We start from the raw sequence: 20,964 nt of genomic DNA, 5'->3' as shown, positions 1-20,964 counted from the left end.
ATACCCCTTTTTACACCTCTCTGCAATGCAGCTCTGTGGCGCTTACTGAAGGTACCTAGTGGGCTAGTTGGACCCTAGGGATCCACAGGATTCAAGGGGACTTAATCTCTCAACTTAAAACGGACACAGAGCATGTTTACATAGGGGCTAAGGGAGGGGACGGGGCCTGAGGTAACGTGTGAAAACACACCCTGTGGCGTGTTTTAAGTTGGGTAAATAATTCCCCTTCAATCCTGAGGGCCCCTGGGGGATAACTAGCCCACTAGGTGCTTCCAGTAAGCACCACCGTGCTGCGTTGCAGAGAGGTGGCCCGGGACGTGCCCCTTTTTACACCTCTCTGCAATGCAGCTCTGTGGCCCTTATTGAAGGTACCTAGTGGGCTAGTTCGACCCTAGGGACCTTCAGGATTTAAGGGGACTTAATCTCCCAACTTAAAACGCACCACAGAGCATGTTTGCACAGTGGTGAAGGGAGGGGATGGTGTAAAAAGTGACTCTATATATATTGGACCGAAGTAAACTCAGCCGAACTACGAATCCCGATTTCCTCACCTGTTATTAGCAGATACCTCAGTGCTGCATCTTTGAGCCCAGTACTGATCCTGAAAAGTAATTTTAACCGTACACACCAGTAACTTGAATTTCCTTCCATAGGCTAACCTTGACTTGTTTCACTTAGCAATTCTTCTAAGTGTGGAGTTTTGGAACTTTAAAATACTCTTCTAAAATCAGCCGAACTACGAATTACAATTTACTCACCTGTTATCAGGAGAGACCTCAGTGCTGCATCTTTGAGCCCAGTACTGATCCTGAAAAGTAATTCTAACCGTACTTACCAGTGACTTGAATTTCCTTCCATAGGCTAACATTGACTGGTTTCACTTGGAAATTCTTCTAAGTGTCGATTTTTGAAACTTACAAATATTCCTCTAAAATCAGCCGAACTATGAATTTCGATTTACTCAGCTGTTATCAGGAGAGAACCCAGTGCTGCATCTTTTAGACCAGCACTGATCATGACATGTAATTCTAACTGTACTTAACAGTAACTTGAATTTCCTTCCATCGGCTAACATTGACTGGTTTCCCTTGGAAATTCTTCTAGGTGTTGATTTTTGAAACTTACAAATATTCCTCTAAAATCAGCCGAACTACGAATTCTGATTTACTCACCTGTTATCAGGAGAGAACCTAGTGCTGCATATTTTAGCCCAGCACTGGCCCTTAAAAGTAATTCTAACCATACTTACAAGTAACTTGTATTTCCTTCCATAGGAATCCATTGTCTGGTTTTCACCAGAACAGTTTCTATGTGTCTATTTCAACAAACTACAAATATTACAAAACCTTTGAAATTCACTGAAATAACCATAGGTTTCAGACGTGTTATAGTTAGTAAATAGCATTTAAAAAACCTTTGAAATTAACAGAAAAACCATAGGTTTCAGACATGTTATAGGTTATAGTTAGGAATTAGCAGTTAAAAAAGCCTTAGAAGGTCACTGAAAAAAACCCATAGGTTTTATGGGTGATAAAGTTACCTGGACATTTTACTCGTACAAAACCATTGAAATTCCTCCGTTATAGTTAGTTGTACCAACTATAACTTGCGCGCCCGCAATCCACTGTTGAAGATGTCACATATTACATCATTCATGACATGGTCAGTGACATCACTGATGACATTACTGATGACATCTCAAATGCCATCACTAATGACATCACTGATTACATCATCCAATGAATGTGGATTGCTTCCATATTTAAATAAGTATTATATATATAGGAATCTGCATTGAAGACTGAGTGGATGCATAAGTGTCTGGATGGAGAATTTAGTAGCAATGTGATTGACTGTCAAAGTGACTAATTTAAAGTGTCTCACTAAATACATGGGATAGTAATTTAACTGTGTGAATATCTGTATTAGAAACAGCTTTGGCTAATAAAAATAGAGAAAGCTGCAATTTAGCTGTTCTATTTTCTAGTGTGGTGCATTCTGCTCACCTTCTGTCACCGGCGTGTGTCCAAGAGGGCCTACCACGTGCTGAAGCAACCTCCTCAGCCGTGGCGTACAGGCGGTCCAGTTGAGCACACAATTCATATTGAGGCTTGATTGCCAAGATGGTGTATCGAGGCCACGCATCATTGCAGGCTGCACACCCGCTCAGCTCTGGTGGTACTAACTCAGTGGAACTCAAGTGATCGCCATGTGGTGGAGGCCCATGCCGGGCAAAGTGCCTCAGCTGCCACCAACTTTGTGCACTTCAAGTCATATGAGAGAATGGAAATGGCCTCCAGCACGTGCGCCCGGCTCTTTTTATTGGCAGGGTCACATATTCAGTGACACCTGTGCTGCATGGGAGTGGTGTGGGTGTAAACCAGCCATGAGGGAGTGGCTGTGGCATGCTGACAACTAGACCTGTGATCAGCAGATCACTACAGGGAAGATCTGGGACATGTAGTATTGTCGTTCCTCCCAGTAAGTGTAAGCAGAGTGGGCTGGCCTGGCGTATGCCAGTCCTGCGTGAGGCTGTGAACAATGACTCCAGAGCTATGGGTGTGGTTCTGTCCTGGGTTGTATAAGGAATGAACTGATATGGGTGTCTCTGTTGTAGTGTGGGTGCCACACTGGGCGCAAGCACCAATGTGTCACCCTCTGACCCAAGTCCCACAACATGGCCAGCATGGAAGGTAGGGGGAATCACTGACCCTACATTCATTCATACTTCCACACATGAAAGATCATGCACATGACATATCTGTGTAGATATGAATGTTTATTGCCCATTCAGTTGAGTGTTGCAGCTGTAGCAATAGAGGGCCATGCAAAGCCCAAATTTCAGTTTTTGGCACATTTAAGGCAGCCAATTAGAGACAAGCTTATGCTCGGGGGTTAGGCTCCGCCAACATATGTATTTATCCATTCACTCCGCTAATCGCCAAGCACTTATAAGTAACCCTGGGCGTCCGATTCGGCTACGCCCACGGAGTAGGCGTAGTGTTGCCTTCTACGCATTTTGCGTAGACAGCGTAGCCGGCAACACTACGCCCACTCCGTGAGCGTAGCCGAGTCGGCCGCCACCCGCCTCCCTCCCGCCCTCCACTAGATACTTTATTTAAGCAATTACACTGATTAAAACAATTTTAAAGCACTTACCTTGTCCGGGGCTCGTCCGGGGCTCCCTCTTTGAATAGCGTCCTTTTCCTGGAAACAAATGCGCATGCGCGGCCGCCCGCGCATGCGCATTGGTATCCAGGAAAGGACGCTATTCAATGAGGGAGCCCCGGACGAGCCCCGGACAAGGTAAGTGCTTTAAAATTGTTTTAATCAAGGTAATTGCTTAAATAATGTATGTAGGGGAGAGCGGGAGGGAGGTGCGTAGTGGGGCTACGCGGAGTGCGGGAGTGGGCGTAGCTTCTCGCCCTCTCCGCGTAGCTCCGCGAAGCCCCACTACGCACACTACGCCCAGGGTTACTTATAAGTTCACTATACTCTCCTTGCAGTACTCTAATGATCTAGTCTCTACCTATGTACTTATACAATGACCGAGACAAAGATACATAGCTAAAGTTTTCCCCACTGCCAGAGGTAACATGGTTGCGAGTGCTGTACCCAGCACAATGTAATGTGGTAGGGTCCAGGGGCAGCATCATGCATACAAAATAAACACACTGACACAGTTAGATAGGTAGTGGAACTGGGTATGGGCACGTGTGCTCGGCCCCTTTTTATTACAAGGGTCACATGGCCAGTGAAATATGTGCTGGGTGAGTGTGGGGCGAGTCTATGCCAGTCCTCAGGGAATGGTTGGTGCTGGCAACAAGTACAACAGTAATTATCGGATCACACACAGATATTCAATCATAAAGGGTCTCTGACTTGTGCTGCACTAAGGTATGGGGCACCAGATGTGAAATAATACACAAAAGATTGTATTGTAAAGGGTCCATGACTTGTGGCGCATTGAGGTAGGGGCAGCAGATCTGAAATCATACACAAAATATTCTATCTTAAAGGGTCCATGAGTTGCGGTGCACTGAGGTAGGGGCATCAGAATCATTCCGCGTGTGCGCAGCCAGCAATGATGCATGGTCCGGGAGAGCCGCACTGGTAGCAATGTCTGTTGCCTACTGGACTGCATCATATTCAATCGCAATTCTATTTGAATTGTGAACCCTGCTGTCCAAAAATTTAGATCGAAGGAAGTAGTCAGCAGAGACATTGAGGAATGCATTTTGTCACTTCCTCTAGACAAAATCAGAGGACATAGGGTACAATTCTGTCTGCAATTAATAAATCAAGAATGAATTCAAGTTGTGAGCTCTGCTGACCGCAGTGTAGGCGTATGGAACAAAAAACGAAATATGTATGGACTACATTGTTAAAATATGTAGGTTTCAGGGACTTTAAAGTTGGTTGCCTACTCGACTCTGAAATTAATGAATCAAGACTGAATTTGAATTGTGAGCCCTGCTGACCACAGTGTAGGCTGGATGCAAAGATCAGCAAAGGCCCCACGCCAAGTGGCGTTGACTTGAGCTGCACAGATTGGGAGCATTTGACCTCCTTAACCGATTATAGTCTCTTACACAATTTGCATTGGTACTAATCTTGAATTGTGAGCCCTGCTGACCGCAGTGTAGGCCAAAGGCAATGGTCAGGAAGGGCCCACAGCCATGTGGCATTGATTTGAGCTGCACAGAGTTAGTGGCACCTGAAGCACTCAGCGTGTGCGCAGCCAGCGATGATGCGTGGTCCGGGCGGGCTGCACTGGTAGCAATGTCTGTTGCCTTCTGGACTGCATCATCTGCAATCGCGACTCGATCTAAATTGTGAGCCCTGCTGACCACAGCTGCCGGAGGCAGCGGTCAGCAAGGGCCAACAGTCACATAGCATTCCCTTGAGCTGCACAGTTAGTGGAACTGAAGCACTCAGCGTCTGCATAGCCAAGCGATGATGCGTAGTCCGGGCGGGCTGCACTGGGAGCCATGTCTGATGCCTACTGGACTGCATCATCTTCAATCACGACTCGATCTGAATTGTGATCCCTGCTGTCTGCAGTGTAGATTCAAGGCAGTAGTCAGCATCGAGGAATGCTTTTTGTAACTTCCTCTTGACAAAATCCAAGGACATAGAGTACAGTTACCTCTGCAATTAATAATTCAAAACTGAATTCGAACTGTGAGTTCTGCTGACCGCAGTATAGACTGCTATTCAGTGTTCCTTTGGACTTGCAAGATGAATTTGGTCATTGTACTAAAGCTATAACTGATATAACATAGGTTCTTGAAGCAAGGTTACTAAAAGGATATTATGTAGGTTTTAGGGACGTTGCACTTAGTTGTCTACTGGACTCTGCAATGAATGTACTAAGACTCAATTTTAATTGTGAGCCCTGAAAACCACAGTGTAGGCCGGAGGCAGAAGTCAGCAAAGGCCCACAGCCACGTGGCGTTGAGTTGAGCTGCACAGTTAGTGGCACCTGAAGCAACCAGCATGTGCAAAGCCTGCGATGATGCGTGGTTCGGGCAGGCCACACTGGTAGCAATGTCTTTTGTCAAATTAATTCTGCTGTAATAAGGCTACGGGGTGATGACCTGTGGTGCACTGAGTTACTAGCACTTGAAGCACTCAGCATGTGCCAGCCTCCGATGATGCGTGGTCCGGGCAGGCCGCACTTGGAGCAATGTCTTTTGCCTACTGGACTGCGTCATCTGCAATCTTGACTCAAACGGAATTGTGAGCCCTGCTGTCTGTGGTGTACATCAAAGGCAGTAGTCTGTACAGATATAACTCTGTGGTGCTTTGCTGCTGGGTACGCAGGGGGCCTGTGTCGAGGAGGCCAGCGCTCACAGTGGTGGCCTTGTGGCAGACTGAGGGCCGCCGCTGTGGCAGACACGTTGGCCTTCCCAGAACCATACCAGGAGCCCCGGCCTATTTATTCACACTCGTACGCCGGAGTGGCGTACGTTGAACCAGCCCACTTTGATTCCGCTTACAGGCAGGGACGACACAGCTACATGACCGAGATCTTCCACACTACTTGAGCTAACATGGTTGTGTCTACTGTCCACAACACTACAAGCACCAGCAGTAAATGTACACATGGAGAGGTCTGTGCTCTGCATAGTGAGGTCTGTCCAGCACATCATCGCTACACTTGGCATTGTGTGCATTGTTATTGATGGGTGACTTGCATCCTTCATGCATACTTGGTTGCCACATCTCCCAACATTCAGCTATTGTGTGGCTGAGAGGCCATGGCGTTTTGGGAAGATCCACTGTCCTGCTCTGCGCTGCCTCTGTGGTAGTAGGGGGGTGGTCTGGGGGAGGTCCTGGGGGTGGTGGCTATGGGTGTTGTACCCTTCCTGGGTGTCGGAGCTGCATCAGTTGCTCTGTGACATGTGTTGGTCTTCAGATGTGGCTCTAGGCTGGGCTCCCTTTCATACTGTAGGTAGTAGTCCTGCTTTACACCAGTAAAATACAGATTTTAAATTCTTACTGCTAATGCGGCATTTCAACTTTTTTTGGACTGCATTTCAGATTTGGCTGGTCATTGAAAATATTGGGAAGTGATGTCTTTGTGTTATTTTTGCACGGGAACGCCTACTCTGCATATCATTAGCGTTAGTTGTTGCTCTCATTTGTGGAGTTTTTTTTGCAGAAGCTGAAAACTGGTGATATTGACAGTTTTCATCAGGTTGTGAATGGGATTATAAATTGAAATCACAGAAAAAAACCATAGGTTTAATGAACATTATAATTAATAATTAGCATTTAAAAAACCTTTGAAACTCACTGAAAAAAACATAGGTTTTAGGCACATTACAGTTAGAAATTAGCATTTAAAAAATCGTAGAAATGCACTGAAAAAACCATAGGTTTCGGGGACGTTATAGTTAGTTGGATATTCTTCTTGTACAAAACCATAGCAATTCCCCTGTTATAGTTATTCCAGTTAACTATAACTTGCACACCAGCAATGCACTGCTGATGACGTCACATATTACATCATTGATGACACGGTCAGTGACATCACTGATGACATCTCAAATGACATCACTGATGACATCACTGATTACATCATCCACGTGAAAATCTGATGCACCTCCTCACACTCTAATATAACCTTTGATACACCCACTATAAAATACAGACTACCATATTCGAAACCATTGACACACCAATACCAGTTACTACATACGTACTCACTGATTCCCTATTCTACACACACATCCACTCATTTACCCATACAATCACACATATATGCAGTCACTCATCAATACAACACTATCACAAGCACCCATACACCTATACATGCACTCACACACCACCACTCATCCAAAGTTACTCGTACACGTAGTCAGTCATGCAAAGAATCAATCACACTTCCATTTAATAACCTATACAGTTATACACACACCACATCAGTTATTCAAACAGAATCAAAAACATACTTACTTCTTATATAATCACTCATACAAGTACACACTCATCCATAAAGCCATTCTCACAATCACTGACTCTCACGTATAGTCATTTATATACTTCAACTCTCACATACACTGCCTTTTACATATGTAGTTACTTGGACATGTACAATTGAGACATCCATTCACTCACCAACACAACCATATACACACTCACCCACCCATACAGCTGTTTCCATATACACACTTGAACCCATACACACAGTGAATCAACCACTCAAACATCTATGCACAGTCACATAACACACTCACCCATACAAATACTCAGCCAATCAATCGATAACCCATATAGACACCAGTGTAGCTATTGAGCAACCCATGCTGCAGCTTATACAACAACAGACAGACTGATACAGACATTCACACATTTATTCACTAACCCATGCATTCAGTAAGACACATGTAATCACTCACTTGAACAGTCAGTCATGCACCTTCTCAAACCTCCATCAAGACACTCATTCTTCAATACACCTTGGCATATATGTAATACATATTTACACTTTAAAGAAAAACACATTCACTGGATGATGTCATCAGTGATCTCATCAGTGATGTCATTTGAGATGTCATCAGTGATGTCACTGACCATGCCATGAATAATGTAATCTGTGACATCATCAGCAGTGCATTGCGGGTGCGTGAGTTATAGTTAGGTGAACTAACTATAACAGGGGAATTTCTATGGTTTTGTACGAGAAAAATGTCCAACTAACTATAACGTCCCTGAACCCTATGTTTTTTCATTGAATTTCTAAGGTTTTTTAAATGCTAATTTCTAACTATAAAGTGTCTGAAACCTATGGTTTTTTTCAGTGAATGAATATATATATATATATATATATTACCTACTAGGTAGTTATAGTTAGGACCTATTTTCCATAGGAAATCTGCAACATTCTATTCAGAATAACTTTGGAGCCGGTTGACCAATCTTCGCGAAATATTAAAAACTGGTGGGGTGCTCCGTTCCACTCCTATCCTGAAAGTCTTGGGGTGATTCATGAAGCGGGGGCTGAGAAAAAAGGGGTCCCAAAACCTGTTTCCCCATGCAATTTTCCATAGGTACCGTTTATCGCTGCTACAGCCCGAATGGCTGAACGGAATTACACCAAATTTGGCAAAGTTGTAGTCCTTGGTTCAGACTCGTGCCTTTTGCTTATATGGTGTAAATCTGTTCAGTAGTGCCTGAGAAAATTACAATTAAAGTACATATATATCTATGGCCTCGGTGGTTCCGCGCATCTTGCACGGATTATAAGCGCACCGTCCCGATCACGTGCATAATGCTGATTGGCTGTGAAGTGGTTGTCAACATTCAAAACTAGAAAGTGTTGGCAGCCAGTTTGTGCCTTGGTAGAAGTGAGTATCTAGAAATTAGTGGAACAAGTCAGTCAGTCAGTTTATCTTTATTTCGACAATGATTTCATAAAAGAACTCACAATTGATAAAAACAGTTTACAATTAATACATTTCATTCAAAAAACAAAGTAAAAAAGGAACCTACAGTCACCACACGTCCTGGGAGCTATTTGATCTGATAAATAACAATAGACATAGATAAATAACATGCCTAGTAAGTTACAGTCGACTTAGATAAATGCGTGAACACTAAAATGCACAGTCTTTTTAAGAACAGGAATCAAGCTCCCTAGCAGCTATACAGTTTTGTCTGCCAGGTCCTATTTCAAACATGCTTCACCAATTTCCTTCTGATATTCCACATGGCTCCTAGAAATTTAGTTACAGCAAACAGAATTAGAGGGGAAAGATCCGTCTTGAGTATTCTGTGTGCTTGCATGCAATGAGTGATACCCATATTCTTGCACAGGGGAATAATCCACTTTTTCCTAGCTTTTAGATAGACCGGGCAGAAAAACAGAACATGCAATTCGTTTTCCAGCTCCGAGGTGCAACCAGGACAATTTTTTGGGGATGTTGCACACCACTTGCTTATAAAATCTCTAATTGGTAGTGATCCGTGCCTCCATTGAAAAAATAACTTCCTTAAAACAACTGGACTAACATCGTTGAAAACTGACTCAAATTTATAAAAATCTTTGATCATTAAAAATATGCCGGATAGAGTGCCAGTTTGGGTATTCGCTAGACAGGCCTTTAGATTGCTTTCATGGTACAAGTTGACCAACAGCTTGCGCGGTATTTTACTACATGCATGCTCTGGGTCAGACCACATAGTCGGGAGGCCTAGTCTCTCAGATTCTTCTCTTATATGCTTCAACCAGGAAACGTTCCAGGCGTTAGGGAGTTCTAGGACATCCAAAAGCTCGAGCCTGTAGTTCTTTAGCTCTGGGGTGACCCAGAGTATCCTCCAAAAAGTTAAGGGTTTAAGACCCAATTCCTCATTAATAGGTCTAAGGCCCAGGTCAAGCCTGAGCGGCAACAATGGTGTACTTGGAGGCAATGCTACCAGTTGTCTTGGGAATCTGTTCTCCACGGCGGCGATCACGGGTACACATTTGTGACCCCACAATTCGCCACCGTAGATTACAGCCCCACGAGCCTGCAATTTATAAATTTCGAGGGGTGGGCCCAATGGTTTAACTGAAGATTTTCCTAGGAGCTTGAGAATACCCCCTGCTTTTTGTGAGAGCCTGAGCTACCATTTTGCTTGATGTTTTCCCCAAGTCATGGTTTCATTTAGGGTGAGACCTAGATACTCAAACGTCTGGACTCTTTCAAGGTGCAAACCTTCTATCCCAGGGCACAGACGGGATGTTTTTGGAGGGTTAAAAATCATGAATTTCGTCTTCATGGTATTTATTTCCAACCCCCGATCCTGGCAGAAAGACACAAAACTATCCAAAACTCGCTGGATACCCATTGGAGTCTTGGAGAGTAACAGGGTATCGTCGGCGAACATAATCGCAGAGATACCGGATCCAGCAAGTTTTGGGGGATCACTGTTAGGGACAGCGTTCAGGTGGGAGATTACCCCGTTGACATAGAGGCAAAACAGGGTGGGCGCCAGTACGCACCCCTGTCTCACCCCCCTGCCAACGGGGAATCTAGCTGAGAGAGAACCATTCTTTCCACACCTGACCTGTGCGTAGTTCTCATCGTGCAAGCGGATTATCATATTCAGCAGAGGGGGCGGAATGCCCAGTTCCAAAAGCACGCTCCACAATTTCCTACATGGGACTAGGTCGAAAGCCGCACGGAGGTCAACAAAAACAGTGTAAAGTGAGCCTCCCTCAATCTTGACAGTTTTCCAATAGAGCAGGATTAGTCGGAAGATCTGCTCTACAGTGGAAACGTTCTTTCTGAACCCAGCTTGGTACGGGCTTAAAATGTCGCCTTCCTCGATCCAGTCTAGAAGGCGATCTAGGATCAGCCTCGTGAAATTTTTTGGGGACACATCAATGAGGCTAATAGGTCTGTAGTTGGCTGGGAGCAGAGGTGAGGCCTTCTTGAAGATCGGGACTATCTCTGTGCCCAGCCAAGTACTAGGGACCGCCATGCCTCCCAGGATAGCATTAAAAATGGCCATTAGACAAGGAGCCCAAACCCTTGGTTCATGCTTAAAAAGATCTCCGGGCACCTTGTCTAGGCCAGGGGCTTTGCCAGGCCGGAGTATCGAAATCGCAACCCTTACTTCTCCCTAAGTGAATTCGAGCTCGATGGTTTCAGGGGTGGAGCTGTGAAGTAAACCCCCTTGCTCCAGGGCCTCGGTAGGAGTATCCCCCTGATACAAGGTTTTGAAGTGTTCCTCCCACACATCTGCGGAGATGTTAGGTGTTACAGCCAGAACGGGTTCGGCCGAGCCAGTAATCACAATTAGCCAGAACTTCTGCGCATCTCTTGTTGACAGAGCAGATGTCAAATTAGCCCAATTCTCATTGCCCCACTCAAGCTTAGCATGGTGGATTAACTAGCGATATGCTATCCTCTTTTGTTTTATCAGCGCCCGACTATTGTTTTGTTTCAGGGCCGCAAAGAGTTCCGTTTTTGCCTTTCTGCAGGCCTTGTTGTACCAGGTAGGTTTATTGCCGACTCTTCTCCCACTTGGCCCTATGGAGTTTAAGTTGTCTGCTAGAATATTTGCTAGGTTCATATTAAGTTCTCCTAGCTTTATAAATGTTTCAGGAGAAGGATGCTGTAGGTTTAGATTGCTAACGGCTTCCAATAGCGGTATAATCCAATCATATAGCTCTGCCACTTGCTCAGGATGAGTAATCAATTTTTCCCATCCGACCCTGCGCCTATTGTTTAGTAAAAGCAACCGGTTATCTGATCCGTACTCTACACCGGAACTATCTTTGGAATTACTGGGCGATAGGAAATCTAAGATCAATGCGTTGTGGTCGCTATCACCCCTGGGTATTACCCTAAAATCGTGAACCTTGTGCCAGTCACAGCTCTCGACAAAGATATAATCCAGGTGTGATTCTTGCCCCGGTTTGTAAAACGTGCACTTTGAAGGTATATCTGATGCTATACGGCCATTGCAGGCCCTGAATGAGTGGTTCAAAGTCAAGGCCGTAGTCTGTAAAGCCAATGGTGCCCATGACCTCGGTGAGGGACTCACCACTTGAGGGATTTTCCAGTACTCCTCCTCCTCCTTTCTTGCACCATCTAACAAGCCCACGAGTGGCTCAAAATGGGAATTAAGATCACCCCCTATCACAATTGTGGTACCCTCGGGGATCTCACTTAGGAAAAAGGAAAGCTCTTCAATGGTTCTGGACTCAGATGTAATGCTCAAAGGTCTAGAGTAGATATTGACTAGAGCGAGTCTAGAACCATTCTGCCACTCTAGGACCACACATTGCACATCCTCTGAATTAGTGTGCATCGCCCTAGCACTACATCCCAGATGGACTCCCACCCAAATTGTTAGCCCTCCCGAAGGTCTGCCCTTTCCCCCACACCTTGCAGGGACTGAGAACGAGGCAAAGCCCAATCTAGATTGTTTGTCCCTAGCCCAGGTTTCCTGGAAGAGGCAGACGTCGTTCGCGTCTATAAAGAAGCCCCACTCAGGGCAGGCCACCTTGTTACAGAGTCCCTGTCCGTGGAGGAGACATTAATACTCTGTTGAACAAAGCTGAATGTAAGTGGATGACCATTTGTGACTCGGTGGCATCCGGTTTGAATACACTTGATGAGTGGAAAAACACCGTTACCATCTAGCTGCCCCCTCCTACACTGCCCTTGGTCCGTTTACCTTGTTGCCCATGGTTACTCAAGCTATCCAGAATACACCATTGCTGCTAGATTTCTTCCCCCATGAATATCCTACTGTTCCAATTAAACAACTACATCTGATGCTCCGTCTCTCAAAATATCCTGATCACATCTGTATAAATACCTATACATAATGTACATACTGTTCGAACTGATGTATGATTGTTAAGCAATATTTATGTGACAAATTTCTCTTTGGGTCAAACTTTTGGTTTTTATGCACTGTGTATATTAAATGTAGCAATGGTTGTTGATACCTCGGATTCTCCTGATCTACTCAGTGGGCTTGAGTATTTACTCCTTTCTGTCCCCTTAAATTGTTCCATTCTATCTAGATAGGGTCCTTCCCAGCCACGCCCACTCACGCCCACTGACCGTCGATCCCTCCCCCTTCTGTCACGCAGTCACTCCCCCCAGTAGTTTTCCCCTTGCAGTCAGCGTTTGATCTCGCTGCTCGTTGGCTTCCTGACCCCTGGCTGGCTCGCCGACCCGTATTCATTACGCGATCAGCTCCTGCAATTTTTCAGGTAAGCTTACACTAGCCCTGTTCTGAATTACTTTCTTCATTCATGCACATCACGGGCCCTGACGGATTTCTTCGGTTTTAGGTTCCCTGCTCCATTAATTACAGCGTTCAGGAAGTGGCGTTTTACCGGTCCATCTAGAAGATTCAGGTAATTTACATATGATTTAGAACTGCCTTTCGTGACCATAGTGTGGCTGGGCTTATATAATGGCCGGTCTTTTCCCCTCATATTTCTACCCGCCTACAGGTAAGACCGAACTTCGGTCTTCAGTGCTCCTTCAGTGCTCCTTTTCCACACGTGTGCGGGTGGGTCCTCTGTACTAACTCCCCTTCCTGTCAGACTGGACTCCTTCCCAATTGTGACTCTATACCCGCCCCACTAACCAGCATGACGCGCCCTTCACGTCAACGGGTAGACCTAAGGGCTGGATAGCCCTGTATAAGTCTTACCATTAGTCCTGTTACCCCCTTAAGGTTCTCTAGACTATCTAGTGGGCGGAGTGTAATTACAAAATGGCCCTATACATACCAATGTCATCGACTGCCGGCTTCCGTGGTGACTTAAGGTTAATTTCTTCTGCCCCAGCGACTCCCTTCTGCCCACCCCCTATTCCTCCTGTCCCCCTGCCATCTTTGAGCTATGACCACCCCCCCAGGACCCTAACCCTTTTCCCTCTCTCCCGACAGCACCCCAAATGAGACAACCCAGTCCTGAAGATTGTCCACATTCGTTAAGGACCGAAACGCCGTCGACTCCACAGCGCAAATTATAGGCGCATCCTGCTGTGACTCCAATTAAAAATTGCGAATTGTGCAACATAAAGTCACTGATTCCTTGTCACATGTTGAGCTAGTCACTGTATATATTTCACTTTGCTCACCCTGTGCCGTTTATCGCTGTTCACCTTTTTCACTTGCGTTGCCACTTATCACTTGTATATATTGAGCACCAAGTTTTATCGGTTGTCATTTGAATCCTCTAATTGTGTGCTGTATATAATCTTTGTGGCAGAAATTGTCCTTCTATGACTTAAATATCAAGAAACTAAAGATCATTGTTTGACTTTAAATCCCTGTGAATAAGTGTCTCCTTTTTCTGACCGTTGTAATGCATTGTGCATGCAATATAAATTGCCTTTCCATTCATACCTGTTGGGATACTGTTATTCCTTTATACCTTTGAACCCCAATCCCGATTGGTATATGGGTCACACTCCTGTTCTTATCTACAAGTTTGTGAGCAGCTGCTGAGCTGCGAGAGTCCATACCCCAGTGGTATATAATTTTAGATCTAAGTAACTAGATTTACTCTGTGTGTCACTTTTGTAGGACACATACGATGTCTAAGGAGACCCTCACATATTCTGAAGAATACATCCAATCGCTGATGGTTGGTCCCTCACTTATTTCTGCCACTTTCAATGTTCCCGCTTCCACTCCCACCTCCAATACTTCTAGGGCAAACTTAGAAAAACTTGAACAATTAAAGAAAAAACAAATCCGGACAGATCTACATGCCCGCATGTTGAAAGATTATCTTAGATCAGGAGTGATCCCAGTAGGACTACAAATCCGCAATACCCCGGCTATCTTTACTACTGACCCTCTATTCCGCACCAAGTTCAGTCATCTAGCGACCACCTGCTCCAGACATTGGATGGTCCTTGGCATAGATACTGCAATTGAACACAGCCGTCGTGAACTTGAAGAAATAGCAGAATTGGAAAAACTAATTTTAGCTGATTCTTCGCTAACAGATGCTAAGACCCTACTTGAGAAGATTGCCTCCACCATTGCTACATTTAATGCATTTGAACATAACAAAAAGGTAAACAAAATCGAGAAGGATATCAAATATTACAAGGTGGAACAAACCTATCCTTACTTAAAAGACGAGTTTTACAATACTTCCTTCACTCCCGCTAGAACACGCAATTGGGGACGATTCCGAAATAATCAAAGAATCACTTTCTCTGATTCCTCCAACACCTCTGGGGAGGACACCGATCCGGGCCAGGGCCCAAGTACATCTGGGAGTAACAACAGACCCCAGCCACTACTATCAAGTGGTTTTTTAGCCAGAGGCCGGGGACGCGGCCAACCTCCACCTCAAAACCGTCCCACAAGAAACCGACAATACCAACCAACATTTGCAGGTGATCGCCAAACGCGCATTCGCTATTACCAATGGGGGCCCCCACAGTAAACAGCATTGGCCCAGAAGGGACTGGCGATCTTTCTATACCCATTTTCAACTTATCAGATCACTGCCTCAGCCAAGAAGAAACTTCTCTGCTTTCCAGAGGTCTGACATTTGTACCCAACGAACGTACAGATTTCCTGGAATTACAAACGAACCTTCTGAAGTTCTTCAGATGAATCAGGCTCAAGCATTTCTTTGTTGACAAACAGGACTCTTCAATGCCTACCATCTCTCCCTTCCGACCTCCGTCCACCTTCAACCCTCCTTTCCACTCAATGCCATCGGAGATCCTCACATTCGAACATCTAGTGAGGAGGGATGTAATGAATTTAAAATCTAAACCTTACTTTATACCATATATTTTGCCCATGGCCGAAAAACAAGCCCTCCTCTCTCTGAAAAACAATGCAGAACTTGTTATAAAACCGGCAGACAAGGGTGGGGGGATTGTAGTTACCAGTCACAATAAATACGATCAAGAAATACAGAGACAACTCTCTAACCGCAATCACTATAAACCACTCTCAAAAGATCCATTGGAAGATATCAGACAAAAAATATTGACAGTAACAAATGAAGCAAAGGACCTCAACATCATCACGACAAAGGAATTTGAATTCTTGAACAATCCCAGGATTCATGTGATATACATCTTGCCAAAGATACATAAGGACCAACTCAATCCACCTGGACGCCCGATAATATCTGGGTGCGACTCCATTCTGGAACCTCTGGGCAAATACATCGATGCTGTCATTAAAGAATTCGTCCCTTGTACTGATACCTTCATTCATGACACTTCTGATCTAATAAACACAATAGAAGATCTACCTTACGATAGTACATCTCAACTACTAGTAAGTATGGATATCGAATCCCTCTATACAAACATTCCACATGATGAGGGTCTCCAGGTGATACAGTCACTTCTTCTATCAAGACCACAACCAACTAAGATACGCACGGATTTCATTATGTCGCTATTGCGCATCGCCCTCCAAAATAACAACTTTCTATACAATGACACCTTCTACTTGCAAGTGAAGGGAGTCGCTATGGGCGCTTGTTTTGCCCCAAACTTCTCAATTCTGTTTGTACATGATTTGGAGAAATCTGTGATTCTTACCCCCACCAATCCATTCTTTTCACATATTCTTTTATGGAGTCGATACATCGACGATATTCTTATGATTTGGAGTGGAGATACCCTTTCCCTGAACTCATTTACTAATTGGCTCAACCGGGCACAGGAACATTTGAAATTCACAAATGAGCAAGAAACCAATGACCTTCCATTTCTGGATGTTACAATTCATGCATAAGACGGTAAATTGGGTACCACTCTGTTCCGAAAGCCCACGGAGAAGAACACCCTGCTGGAATACTCAAGTTATCACCCCAGAGGCCTACGAGGTGGATTACCGTATGGACAATTTTTATGCATTCGGCGTAATTGTAAGTGGCGGAAGGACTATTTCAGGGAGGCAGAGGTCCTTACTAAGAAACTTATCCATAGAGGCTACCCACGACGTCTGGTCTCTCAAGCTAGAAAAAGGGCATGGTACTGCCACAGAGATACGCTCCTCTCACCAAAACCCAAAAAGACCATGAATCGGATCCCGTTTGTGTCTACGTTCAGTCCGCACAGCAATGAAGTCAATAAAATCATCAAGAAAAATTGGCCAATACTTCGAATACATGAACCATTCACTGAATTACCTCTTTTTTCTTACCAACGTGGCCGAAACATCGCAAGCCACCTGGTACATGCCATCACATGGCCACAATCTACAAAAGAAAAACATACCATTACTGCTGCGTGGGGATTGGACCCAGTGGTTGGACATTTTAAATATCAAAATTGCAGTGTTTGCGAACTGACCAAAAACACCAAGGTCTTTACTAACAAGGATCGCACATGCAAATTGAAGAGTCACACCAACTGTAGGACACAGAACGTTATCTACGCCATCACATGTCCTTGTGCTCTCATTTATATAGGGCAGACAACCCAAATGGTTAAGCAAAGGATTATCCAGCATAAAAGCAGGATCAACTGTAAAGTACTCACTGCCCCTTTAGTACCACATTTCATTGATTTAGGTCACCTAGACACAGACATTATGTGGCAAGTGATCGACAAACCGTCCCTCCCTGTCCTTGGAGGAGACATTAAAACTCTGTTGAACAAAGCTGAATGTAAGTGGATGACCATTTGTGACTCGGTGGCATCCGGTTTGAATACACTTGATGAGTGGAATAACACCGTTACCATCTAGCTGCCCCTCCTACACTGCCCTTGGTCCGTTTACCTTGTTGCCCATGGTTACTCAAGCTATCCAGAATGCACCATTGATGCTAGATTTCTTCCCCCATGAATATCCTACTGTTTCAATTAAACAACTACATCTGATGCTCCGTCTCTTAAAATATCCTGATTACATCTGTATAAATACCTATACATAATGTACATACTGTTCGAACTGATGTATGATTGCTAAGCAATATTTATGTGACAAATTTCTCTTTGGGTCAAACTTTTGGTTTTTATGCACTGTGTATATTATATGTAGCAATGGTTGTTGATACCTCGGATTCTCCTGATCTACTCAGTGGGCTCGAGTATTTACTCCTTTCTGTCCCCTTAAATTGTTCCATTCTATCTAGATAGGGTCCTTCCCAGCCACGCCCACTCACGCCCACTGACCGTTGATCCCTCCCCCTTCTGTCACGCAGTCACTCCCCCCAGTAGTTTTCCCCTTGCAGTCAGCGTTTGATCTCGCTTGCGATACACACGCTGCTCGTTGGCTTCCTGACCCCTGGCTGGCTCACCGACCCGTATTCATTACGCGATCAGCTCCTGCAATTTTTCAGGTAAGCTGACACTAGCCCTGTTCTGAATTACTTTCTTCATTCATGCACATCACGGGCCCTGACGGATTTCTTCGGTTTTAGGTTCCCTGCTCCATTAATTACCGCGTTCACGAAGTGGCGTTTTACCGGTCCATCTAGACGATTCAGGTAATTTACATATGATTTAGAACTGCCTTTCGTGACCATAGTGGGGCTGGGCTTATATAATGGCCGGTCTTTTCCCCTCATAGAACCTAGATGCAAAGACGACTCCCCGCCGGATCCTCGGATCAGGGCCATATTTCTACCCGCCTACAGGTAAGACCGAAATTCGGTCTTCAGTGCTCCTTTTCCACACGTGTGCGGGTGGGTCCTCTGTACTAACTCCCCTTCCTGTCAGACTGGACTCCTTCCCAATTGTGACTCTATACCCGTCCCACTAACCAGCATGACGCGCCCTTCACGTCAACGGGTAGACCTAAGGGCTGGATAGCCCTGTATAAGTCTTACCATTAGTCCTGTTACCCCCTTAAGGTTCTCTAGACTATCTAGTGGGCGGAGTGTAATTACAAAATGGCCCTATACATACCAATGTCATCGACTGCCGGCTTCCGTGGTGACTTAAGGTTAATTTCTTCTGCCCCAGCGACTCCCTTCCGCCCACCCCCTATTCCTCCTGTCCCCCTGCCATCTTTGAGCTATGACCACCCCCCCAGGACCCTAACCCTTTTCCCTCTCTCCCGACAGCACCCCAAATGAGACAACCCAGTCCTGAAGATGGTCCACATTCGTTAAGGACCGAAACGCCGTTGACTCCACAGCGCAAATTATAGGCGCATCCTGCTGTGACTCCAATTAAAAATTGCGAATTGTGCAACATAAAGTCACTGATTCCTTTTCACATGTTGAGCTAGTCACTGTATATATTTCACTTTGCTCACCCTGCGCCGTTTATCGCTGTTCACCTTTTTCACATGCGTTGCCACTTATCACTTGTATATATTGAGCACCAAGTTTTATCGGTTGACATTTGAATCCTCTAATTGTGTGCTGTATATAATCTTTGTGGCAGAAATTGTCCTTCTATGACTTAAATATCAAGAAACTAAAGATCATTTTTTGACTTTAAATCCCTGTGAATAAGTGTCTCCTTTTCCTGACCGTTGTAATGCATTGTGCATGCAATATAAATTGCCTTTCCATTCATACCTGTTGGGATACTGTTATTCCTTTATACCACTCAGGGCAGGCCACCTTGTTACAGAGACCTGCCACATTCCTGGAAAGAATTTTTAGTAGAGTGGGGTCAGATCGCAGGACTTGGGCTGGCGAGCAGGCTTCAGCTATGGTGGGTAGAGTAGACACTTTGGTGGAGTTAGCCGGCTCCGTGGCTTGTCTATCAGCAGCAAGGCTAGGTGGTGCGATCACCGAGGACTCAGGGTGGCTATTACTCACACTAACTTCGTCCCGTCTGCTGTGCTGATTCGAAACAACAACCGTCCCCCCGACCCGAGCCCCTGTGCTGGCTTCGTAGTGTAGTCAGTCTACTTGGTCCAGGCAACTATACCTGTTGGAATGAAAATAGTTGATGGGCATACAAGGCTCATAGGGATTGATCCTGAAACCTCTAGTGTGTCCCCTGGAACCCACCCGCGTCCAGCCTTCTTCAAGCCCAAATTCAGACTGATTATTAACGGGCGGATAGAAGAACGCCAATGGTAGGGTCTGAATTGCAGTATCTGCCGCACTGCCCGGCCAGTTACAGATATGCGAGACAATCCCTGGGTTCCTAAAATTTACAAGGATGCAGTCACCCTTGGTTGTTTTGTTGGTGTGACCCACCCATGGAACCCATCTAACCATTAGAATTTCACTTGAGATATGGTGAGGGAATGGTCTAAAGGTATTCAGCCAACTAGCAACTTTGTTTTTCAGCGAAGCATATGGTTCGGCTACAGAATTGCAAAGCTCGGAGACACCAGTAAGGACTACTACATGAGGAGCAGACTCAGGGGGAAGATTAACTACCTTCTTTCCCCTTGCTCTATTGACATTTACATTGGTCCGCTCGTCATTTGCAGCATTTTTACCGGCCAGCCTGATGGGGTTAGTCGGTGCAGCAGACTCTTTATTTAATCTTTACTGGAGTGGTTGGAATTACTTGCGCAGGAATGTTAGCTAGGGGGGGAGGTTAGATGGCAAAACACCCCCCTCAGTTGCATCGCGCTCCCTAGGCCTCATTCCAAGAGACTTCAAATGGTCTGCCATTGACTCAGTGGCCGCTGCTAAGGTTTGCAGCCTAAGATCTATACGATCAAGTCTGGAAACAAGGGGTCTACCAGAGTTTTCAAAATATTACCTAGTGCAAGAGTAAACTGGTTACCCCCGCAATTGCCACATCGCCAAATCTGAATACGGTGGAAGTCACAGTGGGCGGAATATTAGGTGGTGGACTAGTAATGACACTATTTGCTTGAGGAACCGCTCTGTCTTCTGTGGGACCTACCATCTCAATAAGGGTGGGACATTTGTCTAATCTCGCCTTTTTTCCACCCCTTGCCTGCACCCCGCGTTTTCTTTTTGGGACAGCCCCTTCTCGGATTCCTTGCTGCTGTAGGGTATTGGCATCAAGACTATCTCCCAATGCCACGCTGTTAACGTTTAACTGCACAGGAGTGCCCTCA

This window comes from Lissotriton helveticus, chromosome 3_2, assembly GCF_964261635.1.
Source record: "Lissotriton helveticus chromosome 3_2, aLisHel1.1, whole genome shotgun sequence".
NCBI classification, from domain to species: Eukaryota; Metazoa; Chordata; class Amphibia; order Caudata; family Salamandridae; genus Lissotriton; species Lissotriton helveticus.
Note: the sequence above shows the minus strand (reverse complement) of the source record.